This window comes from Heterodontus francisci, chromosome 13, assembly GCF_036365525.1.
Source record: "Heterodontus francisci isolate sHetFra1 chromosome 13, sHetFra1.hap1, whole genome shotgun sequence".
In the NCBI taxonomy this organism is placed as follows: Eukaryota; Metazoa; Chordata; class Chondrichthyes; order Heterodontiformes; family Heterodontidae; genus Heterodontus; species Heterodontus francisci.
Window position 1 is genome coordinate 51,576,793 of NC_090383.1, and position 27,532 is coordinate 51,604,324.

Consider the following 27,532-nt stretch of genomic DNA (forward strand, 5'->3'; position numbering starts at 1 on the left):
ACAGCGATGAGTTCAGCAAATTCACAAATTACATATGGCTCACTCATTGGAAAATAACACCCCATTAGCCAAGAGCTAATGCAGAAGCTGAGAGATTTATGCGAATCTTGAGAAAGTGATTGGTACAGCTACAGATGGGAACGAGTCACGAAAGCAAGAACTGTAGCACTTTCTTCGTTACTGCAGAGCAACTCCTCACTCAACTGCAGAAAAACCTCCAGTTACAGTCATCCTTGCACTTCCTATGCACACACGTCTTCCTGAGATTCCCCATGGAGTTAATGATCAACATGTCGTGAACGGATCGAGAACAGAAGGATCAAATGAAAGCAATTGCAGAAAGAAACATGAAATTTAGAGCTACAGTGCATAAACCAGGAGATATAGTACTTGTGAAATGTGATAGTCATGTTGGAAAACAAACAACCCCTTATGACATCCAACCATTTGTTGTGACTAAAACAAAAGGATCAATGATCACTGCTAAGCATGGTTCACAAATCACAAGAAACACGTAATTCTTCACAGCACTGAAAACACCACTTGCAAGCATTGAATCCGATTCTGACATCGACACCTCAGATGCAGAACATGAGTCAAATGAGATAACATCTGATGTCAGACGATATCCTATTTGTGAGAGAAAATGTCCACCATACTTAAGTGACTATGTTACAAAGTGAACTGTTTTTGTTTAATTTATTGTTTACATTTTTTGGAAACAAACCATTGAAACATGCGATGCCTCTCAGAAGGGGAGGGATGTAATGTTTTGAAATTGCATTGTACATATTCTTCGCTTGAGGCTACCATGCACAAATGAGACAGCAGAGGGAGCTGAAAGAGAAAATAAAAGTAAAACTATAAAGAAGCAGCATGCTGTCTTAGTCTTTGCCTCAACCTGGTGCAAAAATTATAGGATAGTTATAATGGGGGACTTTAATTATCCAAATATATACTGGGATAGTAGTAGTGTAAAGAGAAGTGAGGGCCAAGTGTTCCTAAAGTGTGTTCAGGAAAATTTTCTACAACAGTATGTTGCCAGTCCAATGAGAAAAGAAGCACTGCTAGACCGGGTTCTTGGGAATGAGGTGGACCAAGTGGATCAAGTATCAGTAGGAGAGCACTTAGGGGATAGTGATCATTGTATCATAAGGTTTAGGCTGACTAAGGAAAAGGACAAAGAGCAATTCAGAATTAGAATAATTAACTGGGGGAAGGCCAACTTTAATGGACTAAGAATGGAGTGGGCGAATAAATTGGAGATAAAAGCTGGCAGAAAAACCAGCAGATGAACAATGGGCTACCTTCAAAGAAGAGATAGCTCAGGCACAGTCAAGATATGTTCCCTCGAAGGGGAAAAGTAGGTCAAACAAATCCAAAGCTCCCTGGATGACAAAAGAGGTACAGATTAAGATAAAGAAGAAAAAGTGTGCTTATGACAGATGCCAGATAGAAAATACTATTGACAACCAGGCTGAATATAGAAAGTCCAGAGGGGAAGTGAAAAATCAAATAGGAGAAGCAAAGAGAGAGCATGAAAAGAGACTGGCAGCTAGCATTAAAGGAAATCCCAAAGTCTTCTATAGGCATATCAATACTAAAAGGTTGGTAAAAGGAATGGGGCTGATTAGGGACCAGAAAAACAATTTACACATGGAGACAGAGGGCATATCTGAAGGAAGAAGATGCAACCCAGACAATATTGAAAGAGGCAGTAAGTCAGACACTGGAGGGGTTTAAAATTGATAAAAAGGAAGTATTAGAAAGGCTGTCCGTACTTTAAATGGATAAAACACCAGTACCAGATGAGCTGCATCCAAGGATACTGAGGGAAGTGATCTGGAAATCGCAAAGGCACTGGCCATAATTTTTCAGTCTTCCTTAGACTCGGGGTGTTGCCAGAGACTGGAGAATTGCAAACGTTATACCCCCGATCGCTTTAATCAGGCTCCAGAAGCTGTCTGACCATGTCTACCCTGAGGCACAGTGTGGCTTTCGAGCAGAGAGATCCACCATTGACATGCTGTTCTCCCTTTGCCAGCTACAGGAGAAATGCCGCGTACAACAGATGCCTCTCTACGTTGCTTTCATTGATCTCACCAAAGCCTTTGACCTCGTCAGCAGACCTGGTCTCTTCAGACTACTAGAAAAGATTGGATGTCCACCAAAGCTACTAAGTATCATCACCTCATTCCATGACAATATGAAAGGCACAATTCAGCATAGCGGCGCCTCATCAGACCCCTTTCCTATCCTGAGTGGCGTGAAACAGGGCTGTGTTCTCGCACCTACACTGTTTGGGATCTTCTCTCCCTGCTGCTTTCACATGCGTTCAAGTCTTCAGAAGAAGGAATTTTCCTCCACACAAGAGCAGGTGGCAGGTTGTTCAACCTTCTAAGAGCGAAGACTAAAGTACGGAAAGTTCTCATCAGGGAACTCCTCTTTGCTGACGATGCTGCATTAAACATCTCACATTGAAGAATGTCTGCAGAGACTCATCAACAGGATGCCTGCAATGAATTTGGCCTAACCATCAGCCTCAAGAAAACGTACATCATGGGACAGGACATCAGAAATGTTCCATCCATCAATATCGCGACCATGCACTGGAAGTGGTTCAAGAATTCACCTACTTAGGCTCAACTATCACCAGTAACCTGTCTTGAGATGCAGAAATCAACAAGCGCATGGGAAAGGGTTCCATTGCTATGTCCAGAGTGGCCAAGAGAGTGTGGGAAAATGGCGCACTGACACGGAACACAAAAGTCCGAGTGTATCAAGCCTGTGTCCTCAGTACCTTGCTCTACTCCAGCGAAGCCTGGACAGCGTATGTCAGCCAAGAGCACATCTCAATTCATTCCATCTTCGCTGCCTCCGGAGAATCCTTGGCATCAGGTGGCAGGACCGTATCTCCAACACAGAAGTCCTCGAGGCGGCCAACATCCCTAGCATATACACCCTACTGAGCCAGCGGCGCTTGAGATGGCTTGGCCACGTGAGCCGCACGGAAGATGGCAAGATCCCCAAGGACACATTGTACAGCGAGCTAGTCACTGGTATCAGACCCACCGGCTGTCCATGTCTCCGCTTTAAAGACGTCTGCAAACACGACATGAAGTCCTGTGACATTGATCACAAGTCGTGGGAGTCAGTTGCCAGTGATCGCCAGAGCTGGCGGGCAGCCATAAAGGTGGGGCTAAAGAGTGGCGAGTCGAAGAGACTTAGCAGTTGGCAGGAAAAAAGACAGAAGCGCAAGGAAAGAGCCAACTGTGTAACAGCCCCAACAACCAATTTTATCTGCAGCACCTGTAGAAGAGTTTGTCATTCTAGAATTGGCCTTTATAGCCACTCCAGGCGCTGCTTCACAAACCACTGACCACCTCCAGGCGCTTACCCATTGTCTCTCAAGACAAGGAGGCCAAAGAAGAAGAAGATACCCCTGATCAAAAAAGGGTGTAAAGATAAGTCCTGCAACTGCAGGCCAGTCAGTTTAACTTTGGTGGTGGGGAAACTTCTAGAAAAATTTTTTGATGCAAAATCAATAGTCACAGGGACAAATGTGAATTAATTAAGGAAAGCCAGAATGGATTTCTTAAGGGAAAATCATGTTTAATTAACTTGGAGTTTTTTGAGGAGGTAACAGAGAGGGTTGATGAGGGCAATGCTGTTGATGTGGTGTACATGGACTTTCAAAAGGTGTTTGATACAGTGCCACACAACAGACTTGTGTGCATACTTGTGTGCATACTTGTAGCTCATGGATTAAAGGGGACAGTGGCAACATGGATACGAAATTAGCTGAGTGACAGGAAACAAAGAGTAGTGGTTAATGGATGTTTTTCGGGCTGGAGGAAGGTTTATAGTGGAGTTCCCCAGGGATCAGTGTTGGGACCCTTGCATTTCCTGATATATATTAATGACCAAAACCTTGGTGTACAGGGCACAATTTCAAAGTTTTCAGATGATATGAAACTTGGAAGCATTGTGAACTCTGAGGAGGGTAGTGTAGAACTTCAAAAGGGCATTGACAAGTTGGTGGAATGGGCAGACAGGTGACAGATGAAGCTCAATGCAGAGAAATATGAAGTAATTCATTTTGGTAGGAAGAACATGGAGAGACAATATAAAATAAAGGGTGCAATTCTAAAGGGGGTGCAGGAGCAGGGGGAACCTGGGTGTATATGTGTACAAGTCATTGAAGGTTGCAGGACAGGTTGAGAGAGTGGTTAATAAAGCATACAGTATCCTGAGCTTTATTAATAGGGGCATAGAGTACAAGAGCAAGGAAGTTATGTTGAACTTGTATAAGACACTAGTTCGGCCTCAGCTGGAGTATTGTGTCCACTGCTGGGCGCTGCACTTTAGGAAAGACTGAGGGCATTGGAGAGAGTACAGAAAAGGTTCACAAGAATGGTTCCAGGGATGAGGAACTTCATTTATGAAGAATGATTGGAAAAGTTAGGACTGTTTTCCTTGAAGAAAAGAAAGCTGAGAGGTGATTTGATAGAGGGATTCAAAATTATGAGGGGTTTGGACAGAGTAGATAGAGAGAAACTGTTTCCACTCGTGAAAGGATCGAGATTGAGAGGGCACAGATTTATTTGGTAAAAGTAGCAAATGTGACATGAGGAAAAACTTTTTCACGCAGCGAGTGTTAAGGCTTGGAATTCACTGCCTGAGAACGTGGTGGAGGCAGGTTCAATTGAAGCATTCTAAAGGGAATTATATGAAAAGGAAGAATGTGCAGGGTTATGGGGAGAAGGCACGGGAATGGAAATGAGCGAATTGCTCTTTCAGAGAGACAGTGTGGACATGATGGGCTGAATGGCCTCCTTCTGCTCTGTAACAATTCTGTGATTCTGTGAAAAAGGGAATTTTAAGATTTAAATCTCTGTGTTTATGTTTTACTTCAATACTAGTTAAGACTTGTTTTATAATAAACTGATAATTTGGTTGTTCATTTAAGAAACCTGGTAGTGTGTTCTATTCTGGGAAAAATAGGGTATTTGATTGACGGTATCGATAAGTGGGAAAATTTAAAATAATATGTTGTGATCTGTGGAGAAGTGGGACTAGAATAAACAGCGCACTCCTCCCACCTCAGTCGTAACAATGTGAACATTGGCACATGTATCTTTTTTGTAGAAAGTTTATTCTCTGCAACGATCACAAAACATTGACTACATTGTTAGCAATGTCAGGATCAGGTCATCGACCTCTATGCATCTACAGATTGTCTTCATCATTATAACTTCTAGGTCGAATATCTTGCAGGTTCACGCAACTGAGCAGCTGATATGCTTAATCGTACTACTGTGGCGGACGTTAGTGATAGTGAGGCAACTTGCGACATTGAAGACTATGTGATCTCGCATGCGACCACAAATCTTGTTACGTGAGAGGCGTTTGAGGCAGAGTCGGTAGCAGACAGTGTTCTGCAGCAAGTAAGTCAGTACCTCAAAACTGAGTGGCCTCGTGATATAGGGGAAGAACTGATCCTGTATTACAGAGTATGCAATGAACTCGCATTGTTTGGTGATAACTATATTTCACATGGAACTTGAGCAGTTATCGCAAAGGCACTACAGCACTGTGTATTGTAGCTTGCCCATAGAATCATAGAGAGATACAGCACTGAAACAGGCCCTTTGGCCCACCGAGTCTGTGCCGACCATCAACCACCCATTTATACTAATCCAACATCAATCCCACATTCCCACAATTCTCCTACCTACACTAGGGGCAATTCACCTACCAACCTGCAAGTCTGGCTGTGGGAGGAAACCGGTGCACCCGGCAGAAACCCAGGGAGAACTTGCAAACTCTGCACAGGCAGTACCCAGAACTGAACCAGGGTCACTGGAGCTGTGAGGCTGCGGTGCTAACCACTGCGCCACTGTGCCACCCTTCATGTCCCACAAAGGACATCCAGGTGTTGTTAAGATGAAACAATGATCCCGTGAAGCAGTCTGGTGACCAGCAATAGATCGCTGTATAGAAGAGTTCGTTACGAACTGAGTAGCTTGTACACTCAGCAAAAAATCTGTTAAACTGTGTCCCTCACTTCTACAACCAACCTCGTGGCCAACAAAACCATGGCAACAACTCCAAGTTGATATTTTTGGAGAAACGCAAGCAGCTCCGAGGAATCAACGTTTTTTGCTTCTTGTTCCTTATCTACATAAAAATGGCCGGAAATCACTACAAGTTCCATCACAACTGCTTCAGTCATTGACATTCTGGACAAGTTGTTTACAAAATGGGTTTTGCCAGAGACTATCACTACGGACAATGGACTGCGGTTTGTTTCCAGCCAGTTCATGGAGTTCCTAGCATGTTATGGAATTTATCATCATCTGATGTTGCACGACAACCCGCAATCGAATGGTGACGCTGAACAATTCAACAGGGTGATAAAGGAAAGTCGGCAAGCTAGTATGCCAGATGGAAAAACATTCAAACAATCCATTCACAATATCACTCCACCCCACACTCTCTGACTGGAAAGACACCAGCCGAACTTATGATAGGTCGTAACTTACGCATGCCACTGACCATTCTTAAACCGTCACTACCAGTTAATGAGAATGTCAGAACGAAAGCAGATGAAATCGCTAAGCGACAAGGTAAAACAAAATCATACTTTGACAAACATAGAGGTGCAAGGGAACCACAATTTAAAGTTGGAGATTGGGTTTGAATTAAACTGCCAAATCACAAGCACAAATTTGCTTCATCAATATCAGGTCCAAAGTAGATCAAGTGGTTGCTCGGTATCAATGCTTATCGGTTGGATGACAACGCCAAGTGGAATGCAAGACGTTTGATAGCAAGAAGACCAGGATATTTTGAGGATAGTGGTTATGAGGATATAATTGCTTTTCCTATGAGTGATGTTGATTATCCGCCTCATCACACAGGACCACAACCTCAAATTTGCAGACCTGAGAGACCTTCCTATCTCAAAGATTATTTCTGTACTTAGAGAAAACAGACAAAAGTTGAACACGAAGAAATGACTTGATGTATATGTTTGTTGTTCAGAATAGTTTTATTCAAAAATAATGTCATTAGTCAAAAGGAGGAAAAGATGTAGTGTTCAATGGTTTAATTGATCTGTGTTTGATTGTGTTAGTCTGTTCACTGATCAATGTTCACTGTGCTTAATTGCTTAAGCCTGTGGGCGGAGCTTAAGGGTTATGAAACTGAAACTACATACTAGAACTAGTAACCAGAACTAGAAAATTGGAACGGGCCTATAAAATACCACTTTAATTGCCTTAAGAACTTTTATTTCATAACTGCATGCCATTCCCATTAGACTTGCCATCTGCCCCACGTAAAATCTGGACCTGGTGTGATGACATCGAAACTCTGTTCCAATGCCATCCCACACACAAAAGTGTTTTTAGTTCGTTTTGGTTCTCTCACCACCCGCTGCAGGTCCAGTCTAGCAGCTGTATCCTTCAGCTCAGTCAGTAGTGGTGCTAGGGAGAAACTCTTGGTGATGGACATTGAAGTCCCCCACCCAGAGTACATTCTGTGCCCTTGCTACCCTCAGTGCTTCTTCCAATTGGTGTTCAACATAGAGGAGTACTGATTTATCAGCTGAGGGAGGAGGTAGGTGGTAATCAGCAGGAGGTTTCCTTGTCTGTTTTTGACCGGATACCATGAGACTTCATGGGGTCCAGTGCCAATGTTGAGGACTCTCAGGGCCAATTCCTAGCAACTCTATATCACTGTGCTGCTATCTCTAGTGGGTATGTCTTACTGGAGACACGAAGAGACCCAGCGTGGTGATGGAGGAGTCTGAGATGTTGGCTGAAAGGTATGATTCAGTGAGTATGACTATATCAAGCAGTTACTTGACTAGTTTGTGGAACAGCTGTCCCAATTTTGGCAGAAGGACCCAAATGTTAGTGAGAAGGACTTTGAAGGCTCAGCTGAGCTGTGTGTGCCTTGTCTGGTGTCCAATGCCAAGGTTGAACAGTCTGATTTTATTCTTATGAATTTGCATAGCAGTTTGATACAACTGAATGGCTTACTAGGCCATTTCAGAGGGCATTTAAGAGTCAAACACATTGCTGTGGCTCTGCAGTCACATATAGGCCAGACTGGGTTAGGACAACAGGTGATGAATTTTGAAATAACAGTGGATGCGGGAGCAAGCGCGTGCGCAATTTGAAAATCATGTTCTCGGAGGTCGGCACTGCGTCCCGCCACCTTCGGAATGCAAAGCAATTTTTAAAGGGAAGCAAGGAGGGAGGGAATGGGAAGCCTGCATGCCTCCAATTAATCGGCTGTTAAGCTCATTCAAAGGCTTGTCATGAGCAGTTTGTAAGTTTCAATAGGAGGACACGGGGGAAACACAATTACAGGGTAGGTGGTGGCGTAGTGGTATTATCACTGAACTAGTAACCCAGAGACCCAGGGTATTCCTCTGGGGACATGGGTTCGAATCCCACCAAAGCAGAAGGTGGAATTTGAATTTAATTAATAAATCTGGAATTAAAAGCTAGTCTAATGATGGCCATGAAACCATTGCCGATTGTTGTAAAAACCCATCTGGTTCACTAATGTCCTTTAGGGAAGGAAATCTGCTGTCCTTACCTGGTCTGGCCGACATGTGACTCCAGACCCACAGCAATGTGGTTAACTCTTACATGCCCTCTGAAATGGCCTAGCAATCCCCTCAGTTGTACCTAACTGCTACAAAGTCTATAAAAAGGAATAAAACTGGACGGACTACCCAGCATCGACCTAGGCACCGGAAACGATAACGGCAAACCCAGCCCTGTCAACCCTGCAAAGTCCTCCTTACTAACATCTGGGGGCTTGTGCCAAAGTTGGGAGAACTGTCCCACAGACTAGTCAAGCAACAGTCTGACATAGTCATACTAACGGAATCATACCTTACAGACAATGTTCCAGACACTGCCATCACCATCCCTGGGTATGTCCTGTCCCACCGGCAGGACAGACCCAGCAGAGGTGGTGGCACAGTGGTATACAATAGGGAGGGAGTTGCCCTGGGAGTCCTCAACATCGACTCCGGACCCCATGAAGTCTCATGGCATCAGGTCAAGCATGGGCAAGGTAACCTCCTACTGATTACCACCTACCGCCCTCCCACAGCTGATGACTCAGTACTCCTCCATGTTGAACAACACTTGGAGGAAGCTCTGAGGGCGGCAAGGGCACAAAATGTACTCTGGGTGGGGGACTTCAATGTCCATCACCGAGTCCTAAAGGACATGGCTGCTAGACTGGGTCTGCGGCAGGTGGTGGGGGAACCAACAAGAGGGAAGAACATACACGACCTCGTCTTCACCAATCTGCCAGCCGCAGATGCATCTGTCCATGACAGTATTGGTAGGAGTGACCACCGCACAGTCCTTGTGGAGATGAAGTCCCGTCTTCACATTGAGGATATCGTCCATCGTGTTGTATGGGATAGATTTCGAACAGATCTAGCAATGCAAAATTGGGCATCCATGAGGCACTGTGGGCCATCAGCAGCAGCAGAATTGTACTCAACCACAATCTGTAACCAAATGGCCCGGCATATCCCCCACTCTACCATTACCACCAAGCCAGGAGACCAACCCTCGTTCAATGAAGAGTGCAGGAGGGCATGCCAGGAGCAGCACCAGGCATACCTCAAAATGAGGTGTCAACCTGGTGAAGCTACAACCCAGGACTACTTGCATGCCAAACTGCGTAAGAAGCATGCGATAGACAGAGCTAAGTGATCCCATAACCAACGGATCAGATCTAAGCTCTGCAGTCCTGCCACATCCAGCCGAGAATGGTGGTAGACAATTAAACAACTAACTGGAGGAGGTGGCTCCACAAATATCCCCATCCTCAATGATGGGGGAGCCCAGCACATCAGTGCGGAAGATAAGGCTGAAGCATTTTCAACAATCTTCAGCCAGAAATACCGAGTTGATGATCCATCTCGGCCTCCTCCTGAAGTCCCCAGCATCACAGATGCCAGACTTCAGCCAATTCGATTCACTCCACATGATATCAAGAAACGACTGAAGGCACTGGATACTGCAAAAGCTACGGGCCCTGACAATATTCCGGCAATAGTACTGAAGACCTGTGCTCCAGAACTTGCCGCGCCCCTAGCCAAGCTGTTCCAGTACAGCTACAACACTGGCATCTACCCTGCAATGTGGAAAATTGCCCAGGTGTGTCCTGTACACAAAAAGCAGGACAAATCCAACCCGGCCAACTACCGCCCCATTAGCCTACTCTCAATCATCAGTAAAGTGATGGAAGGTGTCATCAACAGTGCCATCAAGCGGCACTTGCTTAGCAACAACCTGCTCAGTGACACTCAGTTTGGGTTCCGCCAGGGCCACTCAGCTCCTGATCTCATTACAGCCTTGGTTCAAACATGGACAAAAGAGCTGAACTCAAGAGGTGAGGTGAGAGTGACTGCCCTTGACATCAAGGCAGCATTTGACCGAGTATGGCATCAAGGAGCCCTCACAAAACTGAGGTCAATGGGAATTAGGGGGAAAACCCTCCGCTGGCTGGAGTCATGCCTAGCACAAAGGAAGATGGTTGTGGTTGTTGGAGGTCAATCATCTGAGCTCCAGGACATCACTGCAGGAGTTCCTCAGGGTAGTGTCCTAGGCCCAACCATCTTCAGCTGCTTCATCAATGACCTTCCTTCAATCATAAGGTCAGAAGTGGGGATGTTCGCTGATGATTGCACAATGTTCAGCACCATTCGTGACTCCTCAGATACTGAAGCAGTCCGTGTAGAAATGCAGCGAGACCTGGACAATATCCAGGCTTGGGCTGATAAGTGGCAAGTAACATTTGTGCCACACAAGTGCCAGGCAATGACCATCTCCAACAAGAGAGAATCTAACCATCTCTCCTTGACATTCAACAGCATTACAATCGCTGAATTCCCCACTATCAACATCCTAGGGGCTACCATTGACCAGAATCTGAACTGGAGTAGCCATATAAATACCGTGGCTACAAGAGCAGGTCAGAGGCTAGGAATCCTGAGGCGAGTAACTCACCAAAGCCTGTCCACCATCTGCAAGGCACAAGTCAGGAGTGTGATGGAATACTCTCCACTTGCCTGGATGGGTGCAGCTCCAACAACACTCAAGAAGCTCGACACCATTCTGGACAAAGCAGCCTGCTTGATTGGCACCCCATCTACAAACATTCACTCCCTCCACTACCGACACACAGCGGCAGCAGTGTGCACCATCTACAAGATACACTGCAGCAACGCACCAAGGCTCCTTAGCACCTTCCAAACCCGCGACCTCTACCAACTAGAAGGTCAAGGACAGTAAATGCATGGGAACACCGTCACCTGCAAGTTCCCCTCCAAGTCACACACCATCCTGACTTGGAACTATATCGCCATTCCTTCACTGTCGCTGGGTCAAAATCCTGGAACTCCCTTCCTAACAGCACTGTGGGTGTACCTACCCCACATGGACTGCAGCGGTTCAAGACGGCAGCTCACCACCAACTTCTCAAGGGCAATTAGGGATGGGCAATAAATGCTGGCCTGGCCAGTGACGCCCACATCCCATGAATGAATAAAAAAACACAATGTCTGGAACATGGCAGGATGCAGAAGTTGCGAACACTGTAGGGGCCCATGAGAACTATTGGAAAGGCTGTTTAACATATTGTAGAAGCCCAGAATAAAGCTCAGCTGATTAAATAGTGCCACAAAGTAGCCATTACTAGTGCTGAAAGACTTGCATTTGTGAGTGGTTGGAATCTGGAGAAAGACGTGAGGCCGCTGGCATCACTTGGGCAGCTGGGGTTGGCAGAGGAAGGCCTGGTAAACTAATGAACCTTAGTTGAGGGAGTTCAAATGGGAACAGGCTACACTCTGACATTGGACAGAGCAGCCAGGTTGAGCTGCAGCAGATTCAACCTCCTGGACAGGAGGAGGCCCGACGAGCACAGCGGAGTGCTGCAATATGAAGAAGATGTTACCCAAGACATCAGGTCTACCACCGAAGAATCAGCTACCTGCAAATGACAGAGTGCCAGTGCCATAGGAGGCCATGCCTATCCAGTCAGATGGTCTCAGATATTTGTGCTCTGATCCACAATGACCTGAGGTGATGCGGCCACCATGGCAATCCTTTACCTGTAGCAGTCAAGGTGACTATCGCCCTGAAATTTTATGCAACTGGGTCATTTCAGGGATCAGCTGCAGACCTGGCTGGCATGTTGCAATCGGCAGTTCATCATGCTATCAGGCAGTTCACAGATGCCATACTTAGGAGGGCAGGGGACTACATCCAAATTGACACAGATGGGCCAGCACGCGCACAGAGAGCTTTGGGGTTTGTTGCCATCAATGGATTTCCTCAGGTCCAGAGGATCATTGATTGCACCCTCATAACTATCAAGGCACCAACAGACCAGCCAGCCAGATTGCTGAACAGAAAGGGCTACCACTCATTTAACGTCCAGCTGGTCTGTGGCTACAGGAAACGAATCTTGCAGTTCCTGGGCAGCTGTCATGGCTCCTTTATCCTGCAAGAGTCCTAGGTGCTGCACCTCTTCAGGCCCACCTCCAGACTCTGTGGGTGGCTGCTTGTGGATAAGGGTTATCCCCTAAAGAGATCGCTCCTGATGCCCATGTGATACCCAGACACATATGGAGAGAGGTGCTACAACCAGTGCCATCTCCTAATACTGACCTGTATTGAACAGACCATTGGCATCTTGAAGATGCACTTCAGTTGCCTTGACCGGTCAGGTGGTGCCATCTAATATGAGTCAGCCAGAGTCTCCCGTATTGTGGTCATCTGCTGCGTCCTGCACAACATGACAGTACAAAGATGCCTGGAGATAGGTGAGGAGGAGGACCTGGAATGGCACTCCACCTCGGAGGAGAACGGGGAGGAGGAAGAAGAGGAGGAAGAGGAGGAGGAAGAGATCACTCCAGAGGTGGCCAGCTCCCAGGCAATCCCAGGCCCCAGTAACACCTCTCCACCCACCCCACAAGACCACATCCCACATCAACCAGCGTAGTGCGTGTAACGAATACCAAGCTAAGCAAGAGAAAGAGCCGTTGATGACACATGACATCCCAGAGAGACAATGGATGAAGCTGGGAGTAGATATCTTCACTCTCTCAGGAACTGATTATCTTGTCACTTTAGATTACTATTCTGACTACTGGAAGAATGCCTGAAAGCACACTTCGGTCGTTACGGTATTACATACATTGCGATGAGTGCCAATGGCCCTCAGTCCACAAGTGAAGAATTCAACTGCTTCATAAAGGATTGGAAAATTCATCATACATCATCTCCACACTGTCCCCAGTCAAATGGAAAGGCTGAGGCAGCAGTGAAAATCGTCAAAGGAAAGTGAGCAAATCCAGCACAGATGTATATAAGGTAATCCTTGAATGGAGAAACACATCTACTGAAGGCTTGGAAAGTAGTCCAGTACAAAGACTAATATCATGCAGCACCCAAACTACTCTTTCAATAGCAGAAAAGCTACTGAATCCAGAAGTAGTAACAAATGTGAGTGACAAAATCAAGCTGAAACGGCAGAAAGCCAAATTTCATTTTGTCAAAACTGCCAAATCATTGCCAGAATTGAGCATTGGAGAGCCAGTCAGGATACAAACCATCAATGCTATTAAGAAGAGTCAGTCCAAGTGGCAACCTGGGATCTGTGTAGAGCAGTTGTCACCTTGATCGTACGCGGTGGAAGTGAACGACCAGATATACCGTCACAACTGCAGGCACATACGCACAACTGGAGAAACTGTTCCATCATTGCAGGTTCCTGATCAGGAAGATGTGAACTCACCATCTGCACAGACCACAATCAACCATCAGTCCCAGAGGTCCACAGCACCCCAACAGAAATGGAACCATAACAGTTACCGCAGCTACAAGAAGTGACACGGGAGCGACACTCCCGGGAGAAGGAAAATCACCCAGATGAACAGCCAACGACAACGCGCAGGCACACCATTAAGAGACCGGCACAATTGAAAAACTGTGTGCAAATGCATGTGCAGAGACTAATGAGAATAACTAACTGCTAATGCATGAGAATAGTTGTGTGCATAGTGGGTAACTTGGGCAATTCGCAGTGTAAATGATAATGCATGCAAATTTTTGTTTTTGTTTGAAAAGGGGGTTGTTTGGGATAGAAATGCAATACTATACTAATGTGCCTCCTGCCTTGCCATAGTCATGTGATCTCTACCATGAGACACTCACTGCAAGCAGCCATGACAAGTTCAGTTCAATAAAGACACAGTACAAGCTAGACTGTTGTCCTGTGAGCTCGTAACAATGACCCTTTCTAAAAGTTGTAATTTTAATTTGGCTGCATTTGTTGACAACACAGCCACTAGTTGGCACACTACTGGCACATGCCCAAATGCAGCATCATTGACTGTCAGTGACCTCTCAGGCAGCTGCCAGTAATAAAGATGGCAGTGCTCAATTTGACACAAAAAGTGTATAAAGACAATCCCCCTCCCCCCTCAATGCCTGCTTCTCTTTGCCGCTCCTTCCCACGTCAGATGCTGTCACACAGGCCTCCACCTGCCAAGAATGAGGCACATTAATTTCACCACATGAACATTGATTTTTAAACTGTTACTGGAGTAAAGAAAGAACTTGTTTTTTTTTGAAAAACCACCAGATCCTTGACTGGAAAGACATTTGCATATTCACAGACAGTGTTTAAAAGGGACAAAAGACCATGCCCTGACACATTCAATCCACAATGGACTTTTGATTACCAGACATTGAGGGTGGAGGAGCTTGCATTCCAGGTTGACTGCTAAGATGGCCGAATACAACAACAGACATGGTCAGACCCGTTTTGTCACATAACTAACTGGCTGTTGGAGGTTGTTTTTGAACTTGCCACAGAGAATTTGAACTGAGAATGCTGTTTGCTCCTGGATTGAAAAGACCTCTCATGGCTGGCTTGCCACAGCCCCTCCTGTCTGCTCTCATAGTAACAAAAATCCCTCCTCAGAGATTTCCTCAAACAGTTTCACTTTATCTTTTCTTCTGCTCTTTTCTGTCTCCATTTTCATGTGCGTATCGCGTATGCATGCTGGTGTGGGGTGCAGCTTGTATCCGTAGGCGTTAACCGAATTAGAGTTTTAGTTTAAGTTTTAATAAATTTCACTCTTCTTCTTTAAATCTAAGAAAGCCTGTTTGTGCTCATTTCTTTGCCTTATAATTGGAAAGCGGTGAACAAGGATTCACCAAGGGGGAGCTCATAAAACAGTGTGTTTAAAAATAAAACCCTGTTACAGTAAGACCAGAGTAAACCCCGAGTCCTCTTTCTCACCTGGTCGTAACAGACGCAATCAGATGACGTCGGCCATTGGTCTGTGTTGTCAGGAGATAAAGGAGGTATGTTCCCTATGCTTCCCCTGATTTGTTTCTCTTTTCCAGTTATTTTCTCATTTGCTTCCCGTTCCCGTCTCTCCAATTTTCTTCGTGCTTCTTAGATCACTGTCATTCTGCATATTTAAGATTCTCTGGTATCAAAATGTTTTCTTTTTAATTTCCTGGAAATTGCTCTTCCCAAATTTCCTTTTCTCTTCTCAAGTTGCTGGCTCTTACTGGAGTATCAGCAACCCGCTGATTCCTCATTCATATGACCATACTGCACTTGTGAGTCTAGATAACAACTGTGTGTCGGCAGGCTATTCAACTGTGAAGAGAATAACAGCCTCACCTGTTTTCACCTGGCATCTGTACAGGGACACTTGCCAACAGGAGTCAGTGCAAAGCAATCAGAGTAAGGAGCGCCTGGAGCATTTCCCTCACCCTAGGTCTGGAGCGCAAACTAATTCTGTCCTAGTGCCTAACTGCTGCTCTGGCTGAAATCAGCTAATCTGCCTTCTGAAGCAGCTTAACAAGCCTTCAGTTGTATCAAGCAAGGACAGCTAGGGATGAGGAATAAATAATGGCCTTGCCACTGATGTCCACATCTGGAGAGTGCATTTAAAAAAATTCCCTAGTGAAAATTCCATATTGTAAAAATAATGTCAATGAAAATGTTTGGATATTTAATTTGCTAGTTATACTGTTTGATAACTTTATTGGAACCTCATCATCAATTATGTAACTTATCTTGTGACAACCTATCAGGGAGAAGGATGAAAGAAAATACAAAAGAGGCACATAAGCAAACCCTGACAGATCCTAAAACTGAGGAGTATTACAAAACATATGCCAGTAAATCCATCATTTTGAGGGGAAAATTAATAAAAACTGCTGAAAATTGGATTTTTAAAATATTGTCCTGGATTTTATGGTCAGCAGTGAATGAATGGCAGTTGTCAATCATTACACTTACACTTTCCCACAGGCTTTCTGTGGGCTTTTGCACCAGAACCTACAGTTATTAGAAATCCAAAAGAGTGCAGTGCCCTCTACAGGGGACCTGGGACCATTGTGAAGAGGGCAAGCTACTGCATGCATCTTCTTAAGCAATCAGTTCAGGTTAAAGGCCGGCTACCCGACCCGAACCCGACAGGACTCGACGACATGTGTGGTGTTCGGGTCGGGTCGGACTAACGGGTCCAGCATTTGGGCTCTTGTCGGGTCAGACACGCTTGATCACAATGTTAATTTACTTCTTGGGCTTGAAAGGTGGTTTTGTTACAGTTATTTTAAGCTTGTGCAGATCAGCAACAAAGTGAAAAATGGAAGGTCGGTTAACTGATGGTTGGGTCGGGTCGGGCACGGGAGAAAATGGAAGGACTTGGGCCGGGTTGGGCTTGGGTCAGGTTTAATTTGCAGACCTGAGCCGGCCTTTCGTTCAGATCAAAGATCAAAGGGAGGGTTTAAACTATTTTAGCAGACGCTTGAGAAAAGGGTGTAGATTAGAAAGGAGAAACAAGATGCACAAAGGATTGGGAGAATCAGATAGCACTAGAGTAAGAAATAATAAGGTATTAGGTGGGGTCAGCCCAAGATGGAATGCAATTAGTCTAAATTAGTTTTACAGTGCATGTATGACAAAATAGAAAGGCAGATAAGAAAAGCATGTAGGGCTGCCAAGGAAAGGTGGTATGAAGACCATTGCAAGGAAATAGAAGAACTGAAGGCATAATATGAGAGCATTGCACGAGAAAGTTAAAGCACTGACAGACAAGAAGAAAATAGCCACAGACACTGGCTGTATAAGCAGCAAGGAAGGTGAACTTCTCTTCAAAAAAGAGAGTACAGAAACGATGGGTGGAGTTCATCAGTGAGCTGAATGATGAAGACAGAGGTGAATTGGTACCACCAAAGGGAAGAGAAGGACCATAGATAATAGAGGCAGAAGTCAGTGCAGAGATCAAAAAGATGAAAGCAAAGAAAGCACCTGGAATCCATGAGATACCAGCAGAATGCCTGAAAGCCCTGAATGACGTTAGCATTGGGAAACTGACAGACCTCAGCAACAAGATTTACAGAACAGGATTCATACCTGTGGATCTTATGGAGTCAGTGTTCATTAAGCTTCCAAAGAAACCAAAAGCCCGAGAGTGTTCAGAGCCCAGGACGATAAACCTCTTGAGCCATGTGATGAAAATGATTTTAATAATCATTTTCGAAAGAAATGACCAATCTATAGAAGCAGAGATAGATGATCGTCAGTCAGGATTCAGATCAAAGAAAGAAACAAGAGAGGATGTCTTTAACTTGAGAGTAGTGATTGAAAGATATCTGGAAGTATAAAAGTCTGTGTATATATACTTGAAAAACTGTGAGAAGGCATTTGAAAGAGTCTACCATCAGAAAATAATGGAGTGCTTAAACAAACTAGAACTTGACAGAAATGATAAAAGGATAATTCAGAATCTATATTGGAAGCAAGACAGTTTCCCAATCAAAAGAGGAGTGCATCAGGGATGTGTTATGTCCCCAAAACTGTTCAACCTGTACACTGAAACTATCTTCAGAGACATAGAACATCTATTGGGTTGCAATATTGGTGGTTCGAGCATTAACAACTTGAGATACGCAGATGCCAATGCACTGATTGCAGAGTCAGAAGAGACCCTACAGGAAATTGTGAGCAAAGTGAATACAAGGAGTGTGGAATATGGATTAAGAATTAATGTGAATAAAACAAAGACAATGGTGATAAGAAGGGACTTAACCCCGGAAGTGAAAATTGAAGTAAATGGACAAGTTCTGCAACAAGTGAAAAGGTTTACATACCTTGGGCAGGTTATCACAGATAACGGGAGATATGACTATGAGATCCAAAGGAGAATTGAGATAGCCAAGACCAGCTTTGTCAAAGTGAAGGACATGGGCGGCACAGTGGCGCAGTGGTTAGCACTGCAGCTTCACAGCTCCAGCAACCTGTGTTCAGTTCCGGGTACTGCCTGTGTGGAGTTTGCAAGTTCTCCCTGTGACCGTGTGGGTTTCTGCCGGGTGCTCTGGTTTCCTCCCACAGTCAAAGACTTGCAGGTTGGTAGGTAAATTGGCCATTGTAAATTGCCCCTAGTGTAGGTAGGTGGTAGGAGAATTGTGGGGATATGGTAGGGAATATGGGATTAATGTAGGATTAGTATTAATGGGTGGTTGATGGTTGGCACAGACTCAGTGGGCTGAAGGGCCTGTTTCAGTGCTGTATCTCTCTATGTTAACTGACCCTGAATCTTAGGAAAAGAATGCTGAGGTGCTACATTTTGTAATTTGTGTGATATACCTCAGAGATATGGACAACAAATAAAGAGACAATCGATAAGCGGAATGAATTCGAGATGTGGACATATCGGAGAATGTTCCACATATCCTACACAGACAGAGACTAATGAGGAAGTGCTGGAAATGGTTGGAGAAAAGTGGAAATTAGTACATAACTTCAAAGAGCAAAAGATACAATACTTCAGTCACATCATTAGAGCAGAAGGTAGACAGAGACAATTATTGGAAGGAAAGATCAATGAAAAACATTGGTGAGGGAAGCAAATGGATGACAGATGTAATGGAGTGGATACAGTTGACCTCTGTGTAAGGACAGCACAGGACAGACAGAGTTGGAGATCCATAACAGTCAACCTTCTGGGAAGAAGATGACACTAATGAACGAACAAATGCAAATGCACAAAGTGTGGTAAATCAGGTTTGTGAGCTGCAAGTGCAGATTACCACATGGAAATGTGGTATTGTGGTGATAACAGAGACCTGGATCAAAAAAAGGTGAGAACTGGACACTAAATATTCCTGGATACAAGGTGTTTAGGAAAGATAGGAAAGGAAAGAAAGGAGCAGGGGAGGCAGTATTAATTAAGGAGAATATTACAGTGCTGGAGAGAGAGGATGTCCTGGAGGGGTAAAGGTCAGAATCTAGTTGGTTAGAGTTAAGAAACAATAGAGGTACTATTACACAACTGGGTGTATTGTAGTGGGAAAGATATAGAGAACATTTGCCGGGAAATTGCAGAGAGGTGCAAAACTAAAGAGCAGTGATGAAGGGGGCTTTAGTAATGCTAAAATAGATTGAGTTGTTAATAATGTTAAGGGCAGAGAGGGGGAAACATTTCTGAAATGTGTTCAGGACAATTTTCTTGATCAGTATGTTTCCAGCCCAACAAGGGAGGAGGTATTGTTGGATCTGGTTCCGGGGAATGAGGTGGGTTAATTGGGTCGTGTATCAGTAGGGGAACATTTAGGGAGCAGTGATCATAGTATCATTAGGTTTAGATTAGCTATGGAAGAGGACAAGGAGCAATCTAAAGTAAAAAACTTAATTGGGGAGGACCAATTTCAGCGGGGTGCGAATAGATCTGTCCCGGATAAATTGGAATTAAAGAATGGCAGGCAAAACTCTAACATAACAATGGTTTGCCTTTATAAAATAAAGTGTACAATTCTAAAGGGGCTGCAGGAACAGAGAGACCTGGGGGTATATGTGCACAAATTATCGAAGGTGGCAGGGCAGGTTGAGAAAGTCATGGGGGTGAGAGTGGGGTTAGACAGAGTATATAGAGAGAAACTGTTTCTTTTGGCAGAAGAATCGAGAATCAGAGGACACCAATTTAAGGCGATTGGCAAAGGAACCAACGATGACATGAGGATAATCCTTTTGACTCAGTGAGTGGTTAGGATCTGGAATACACTGCCTGAGAGCGTGGTGGAGGCATATACAACCATGGCTTTCAAAGGGACTTGGGTAAGCACCTGAAGAGAAGAAATTTGCAGGGCTGGGGGAAAAGGCGGGGTGGTGGAACTAATTGAGTTGCTCTTGCAGACAGTCAGCACAAACCTGATGAGCCAAATGGCCTCCCTCTGTGCTGCAACCATTCTATGCATCTATGAGTATTTCTAGCATTTTTTGTTTTTATTTCAGATTTATAGCATTTGCAGTATTTTGGTCCTGTCCTTAACCAATCAGATTGAAGAATCCATAGACACACAGCACCTGAACCAGGAAGTGTAAGTTAGAAAATTGAACTCAATGCCAAATCATGCACAGAAAGTGAAATAAATTGATGGTGAAAAATGGGTTTAGACAAGTCAGAAAGAAGAAGTAAACAATAGTTATGTAAATATTTATTTTAAAAAATTCTTTAACAATAATTAAAATCTGAAGGAATGAGGCTGCAAACTTGTAAAAAGTTAATTTTTAGTGCCAGAAAGATTGTTTGGCAATAATTAAGACTTAACCCTGTTAAAAATTCACCTACACTTTAATGCACAAACCCTAACTTTTTCAGGCATGTTTAGTGCCAATGTATCACGTGAGTGCAGCAACTTTATGCATTCCAAGTATTTGAATGCCGAGTCTCTGGACGAGATACTGTTAGAACGAAGCTTTGGAGGAACAGGACAACTTAAACAGGAATTTCCTGATTTCCGTTTTTAACTGCACATGTGCAGCTGTCATAAGCTTCTGTCTGATTTACTTTTTAATAAAGATAAGTGTTAATAGACTCACCGTTACTTCTACTGCAACATCCGGACCAATATATTGGGATAAACTATTACAACCAAAAGTAAAATCAAGTAATGATTACATATTTGCAGTTACAGCTCATCACACAGTGCCACCCAGTGGTATATCTGTTATGTCACCTGTTGACTGTATAACTGGGTTTATTTTCATCAGCCCAGAACACAGTGAATCACAGATCTCTAAACCAGTTTTAGTATGACCCCTTTTCCCTTTCATGATTCTTCAAATGCTTGGGTTTTGAATTAAGAGGCAGTCCTCAGAATCTTCTCGATCTTCTCTTATGGTTTGAACAATGGAAGATTTGTAGAGGGAAAAAATGCCTTTTGGATTTGATGAACACAGTGGCCCTAAATTTCCTCATTGTGAATATAACTGCTTATCGTTGGAGGGAGAAGGAGAGGGAGACAAATAAAAGTTTGCACTTGCTTAGTTGTGTATTTATTAGCACAATTATTAATCCAAAATCTGGATGCAAGCAGCTCAGGCAGCAGGAAATTTCTGTGCAGGCTTTTAAAAACAGAGTTCAGCCTACACTTCAACAGCACTCTGGGAGACAAAGGGGTTGGGACTTACTTTGACGAAAGGGTGAAAACAGACACTAAGTGGGTGCGGTGCTAATAAGACACACCTGCTTGAACGTCTGGTTTTAGTCCAGAATTTTGGCACAAATTTTGGTCTCCTTAGGAAGGATATTATTGTCATAGAGGGAGTGCAACGAAGGTTCACCAGACTTGTTCCCAGGATGGCAGGACTGTCCTATGAAGAGAGACTGGGGAAAACTGGGCCTGCATTCTCTAGAGTTTTGAAGAATGAGAGGTCGAAACCTACAAAATACTTAAAGGGATAGACAGGGTAGATGCACGTAAGATATTTCCCCTGGCTGGGGAGTCTAGAACCAGGGGACGCAATTTCAAAATAAGGGGGAAGCCACTTAGGACTGAGATGAGGAGAAATTTCTTTATTCATGGAATTCTCTCCCCCCGCAGGGCTGTGGAAGCTGAGTCATTGAGTATGTTTAAAGCAGAGATTGACAGATTTCTAAATATCAATGACATGGGGACAGTGTGGGGAAAAGGCATTGAAGTGGATGATCAACCATGATCATATTGAATGGCGGAGCAGGCTCGATGGACTGAATTGGTAAATTATTTGATTGACATCCCAGATCGCCGGAAAAAATCGTCTGTGTCACATCAATATGATGAAACAATATCATCACCGGGAGGAGGATAAGCAAGAACAGGTATGTCAGGTAGTCGGGAGAGTAAATGATGAAAGGGATAGTGAGGATGAGGCAGAAGGAGATCTACACCATTCTCAAATTGAACCTCCTACTATCCGGTTAGTTAATACTGAACTGTTAGGGAGTTTGGACACAATGCTTTCATATAAAGTTGACAAAAACCTTCCAAAATGTTCATACCCGAAAGCAATGTTTCCTGTTTTTCACCATCCTTTTTACCTCATCCTCATTGTGATGTCTCTTAGGACTGGAATGAGGTTTAGCCGAGTTTGGTAGAGGATATGTGAGGCAGAGATTGAGACAGAAGCAGCAAGCTTTTGAACAAAATGGCTTCTTCTTTATTCAGTTTTACTTTCACTTCCCCTTTGCTAGCACGTGAGTTCTACAGGAGCCCTAAATGTACACAATGCACAATGCAATTGCAATTTCAAAGCACTACGGCACTACAGTTCCATCTCTGTGCGCTTTTCCTGGGGGGCTTCCAGTGCCTGCCTGGCAACCGTGGGTAGCCAATTAAGGTATTTAAAAGGGCTATTCCAATGAACTTATATGCACAGCACATGAGCCCCCCCACCGTGTCAGGAACCTGGCAACGCATCGGAGGCAGCTTCACGGTAGAGGGTCGGAGCGCCATCATATGATTTTGCACATTTATCTGTAAACAAGATAAAAGATTGTATGCAGCACATTTACAGCCAAATGCATTCATCTGGAGGTGTTTGCCCTGCCAGTCAGATCCATTTTGCGAATAGATTAACTAAATATAGTTTTTCCTCTGTAAAACAAAACCCAGTTATGCTATCTTTATTGAATTTGGAGAGTAAATTAATTCTATTGAAAGGGAAGTTATGAATTACTTTGTGTTATGAATTGTGCTAATTTTAGCAGATTTGCATTTATAGATTGGGTTAGTCTTCTTTCTCACTGTTATTCCCTCAGATATCTGTAAACAGGACAATTAGAGTTGGATTTCCATGTATTATGCATCAGTTTTCAAGAGGATAATTTACCTAGCTAGTGTAATTTGTATTTAAACTATTATTACTCTATGTTATCAGGTTCTTACTAAACAGTCATATCACATCAAGAATCAGACTCAGCTTGCTGCCCCCTGCCCAGTTTGTGGACCAAATCACAGAGTTTTCACGTGGAGTGCCTGGATTTTTAAAACATGATCCCCCATTTAGTTCTGTGTCTTATGACAGAGATATTTGCTGGGAATTTCCTTCAGGCTTCTCCTGCTTTGCTACTGTAACTTCAGTGAAAACTGACTATGTTCTCACCTAACATCAATACAAAACATTTCCAGAATGTGTCATTGGATCACAGTGAGGCATGAGAGAACTGGATGACTTGTTTCCCTCCTTAGCCCAGGAACACCAGCACCTTCCCTCGCTGAAAATCAACTAAAACCTTTCCTAACTTGCTTTTCCATCACATCAATAAATATAGTTTGATGTAAATTTGTCGTGCTGGGTGAGGGAAAGGAAGAAGTCTAGACATTTGACAAACAATTTCAACCCGATCCACCTGGCAGAAAATGGTCATGTGGACAGCTAAGTTGTCCAAGGGTGACTTATGTGCTGATTTCACACCTACTTCGCACAATCCTGATTTTAATCTAAAAGCAAAATACTGCGGATGCTGGAAATCTGAAACAAAAACAAGAAATGCTGGATTCACTCAGCAGGTCTGGCAGCATCTGTGGAAAGAGAAGCAGAGTTAACGTTTCGGGTCAGTGACCCTTCTTCGGAACTGACAAATATTAGAAAAGTCACAGATTATAAACAAGTGAGGTGGGGGTTGGGCAAGAGATAACAAAGGAGAAGGTGCAGATTGGACCAGGCCACATAGTTTTAATGGTGTTTTGAAAGACAAAGCATTAGTACAGATTAGGTGTGAATATACTGAATATAGAACATCAGCAAGTGCAAACCTGAAGAAAAACAACCTGAAAAACACCTGTGGCCTGGTCCAATCTGCACCTTCTCCTTTGTTATCTCTTGCCCAACCCCCACCTCACTTGTTTATAATCTGTGACTTTTCTAATATTTGTCAGTTCCGAAGAAGGGTCACTGACCCGAAACGTTAACTCTGCTTCTCTTTCCACAGATGCTGCCAGACCTGCTGAGTGAATCCAGCATTTCTTGTTTTTGTTCCTGATTTTAATCTGCTCTTCTGAGCATGCAGCCAAAACACTTGCCTGAAGCTGCCAGGATCCTTCGTTATATATGTAGATCAATGGCTAATGATATCATTGGGGCCTGAACGCAATTTACGTCTGGCATGAGTGGGGAAACCACTACAACCTTCCCACCTGGTGATGACAGCGAAAAGATAAGAAACATAAGAAATAGGAGCAGAATCAGGCCATTCAGCTCATTGACCCTGCTCCAGCATTCAATGGCTGAACTTTTTCACCAATTCCACTTTGTTTCCCTATCCTCACTTCCCCTAATTTTTTTTATTCATTCATGGGATGTGAGCATTGCTGGCAAAGCCAGTATTTATTGCTCATCCCTAATTGCCTTTAAGAGGGTGGTGGTGAGCCTGAATGCCTGAGAAGAGGGATCTGGGACCAGAAGAGGCTATTTAAAGTACGCTTTCTTACTTTCCTTGCGGAACCAGGAGGAGCAGGAATGCTCCCAAGTGTCCCACGATGTTAGTTTAGGCCTCCTGTATGCTGGGCTGCCCCTATTCCCTCCAGCCAGGCCCTTCAGAAACTCATCTTGCCATGACTTACCTTCCAGCCAGTGAGCCTTCCTTAGACGCTGGCTAGTGGGTTCTTGCCACCAAACTTTTTCTCCCGTCTGCTGGCCAGAGGCATACTCAGGAGGCCTAGGAGTTGGAATCGCCAGGCCCATTTGTTGCTTCCCCCTCCCCCGTCTGCCTGAATCCAGCTGCTGATTACAATTCTCCCTTTCTTGACTGACAGCATGTTGAAACAGTCATCCCATTTGAGGAGTACCGTGAGTGCACATTCAAGCAGCATGGGAACTGAAGAGAGTAGTGCAGTCAGCAGCTTGTATGCTGTATGTCCATATTGAGGATTTAGGCTGATGTAGTAGTTATTTACTGCTAACAGTGGTAAGAGACTGAAAGAGAAATAACTGAATGCAAAAGTAGGGGGCTAAATTAAACATAATCTGTTAATGATTTCAAAGGATGAGTTTTTTTGATGGCAGGGGAAGAAGAAGGTTAGTGATTATGTCAGGATATGCACTCAGAACTCAAAGTCAAAATGCTCATATTTACAGATGTTACCAAATTAGGAGGATCAGTGGATTCAGAGGAATGTTAAGGCCGCGTGGTGTGACGTGGGTGGTTCCCACTGCTCAACTCCCCACCTGACCGCAGCAAGTGTATTTGTATTAGGGTTTAACCCCTTGGTGTTTTATTATTCAAATAACCAGACAGCGACAGGTTTTCTTGTAGGTTTTAAAAATGGAAAGTCAATTGTTTATTAATCAATACGCCTTATCCAGAAATTGTCGCAACCTCATTCACTCACACATTTGCTTGTTGGCACACACACACAAAAAAGAAGAAACAGATAGAGAAGGGAAAGAGGAAGGTGGGTTTTAGTGGGGAAGAAGGGTTACGATAAACCTATTGAATTTTCTTGAGACTCACAGTCCAGATGGTTGCAGGCCTGAGATGATTGTAGATTTCTCTCTTGATTAAAGGTTGTATTAAAGATGGTGGGTCACTTCCAGCTCTCTCTCTGCTGTATTACATAGATGTCAGATATTTTCCAGCAGGGAAGGTGCTTTCTGGCTTGCTGGAATGCCAGCTGTTACAAGTAGCTTCACCTTCAGGGACAGTCTCTTTCTCTCTCTCTGGCTGTCTTTGTTTTAAGCTAAAACAATGTCACCTTTCATCTCCTGTTAGAAGACGCTCTGGTTTCTATATATAATAAAATCAAAATACTGCAGATGCTGGAAATCTGAAATAAAAACAGGAAGTGCTGGAAATACTCAGCAGGTCTGGCAGCATCTGTGGAGAGAGAAGCAGAGTTAATGTTTCAAATCCTTCACTCTGGTTTCTATTCCATGGTGATTACACAATGGCCTAGATGTGGCTACTTCACATCTCCTTTGTTTTAGAAGATGACATTCAATTCTGGAATGTTTTTAGGATAGGTGTGAGATGGGTTTCATTAACACTTATTGGCTTTGAAGATTTGTCCTTTGTTTTTGTCAGTCTGTTTGAATACACAAAAGTTAATCACTTTTCTTTGGTGCCATTTTGGACCATACGTCACTTTTTAAAAATAAAAGTTCATTTTTTAAAGACAAAGTCTGTTTTTTCATAACTCTTCAGAGTTAGTCTGTGAATGTTGTATCATTGCACCTCTGATGTGCGTGACAGGAGGCAACTCAAAATATACAGAATGAGTTAGATAAAATATGTAAGTGGGCAGAACAGTGGCACATGAAATTGAGTGCCATCAAGTGTAATGCAACCCAAGTAGGAAGAAAGAATAAGTAGTGCACATACTCCATGAAAGGTAATGAAATAGCCAACTGTAGGAGACCTCGGAGTTTTAATAGAGTCAATGCTCAACAGGTCCGACCAAAGCAGAGCATTAATCAATAAAATTAAATCAGTGTTGAACTACTTAGGTAGAACAGTAGAATACAAGGCAAATGAAATTATAATCAAACTGTATCATGACCATACTTTGAGTACCATGTTCAATTCTGGTCAAGGCTGACATTCAAGCATTGGTGGCAGTGAAGAGAAGAGCTATCAGGCTGTCTAGTTAAGTTACATAAAATAGCGATGGGAAAGGAAAAGGTAAATCTGTAAATCCATAATATTACTTTAAGTTAAATTACGATAGCAGGACAATGGGACATGGGATTATGTTAATAAAGGAAAAATCTTTTTCAATACAACTAAACGCTGGATGACTGAATTAAGCCTGGATGACTGAATTAAGACAGGCCATCTAAAATCATCTTGTGATTGATGTTGTAGCTGTGTTAGGATTAATAGCAGAATATCAGGAAGTCCAGAGTGTGATAGGCCTACACAGAGTTTTAAGGCTGAAACTGCATCTTGGTTTTTTGATGATCTCAATTCAGAACAACATTCCATGACTCAGCTGGCTCTCTGGAGTTAATACAATGCTTTCATTCATGTGTGAAACTCTACTGGCCACTGCTGGGACTGCACCCAGCCAGAAAAACGAGAGAGATGCTAGCACAAAAAGGTGAACGGGGTTTCGGGCCTCATCGGGGAAAATCGCCTGGGCCCCAGCGAGGGGGTGGGGGTCGATTAGGAGGTTAGAGAGAGGTGCTCCAGCGG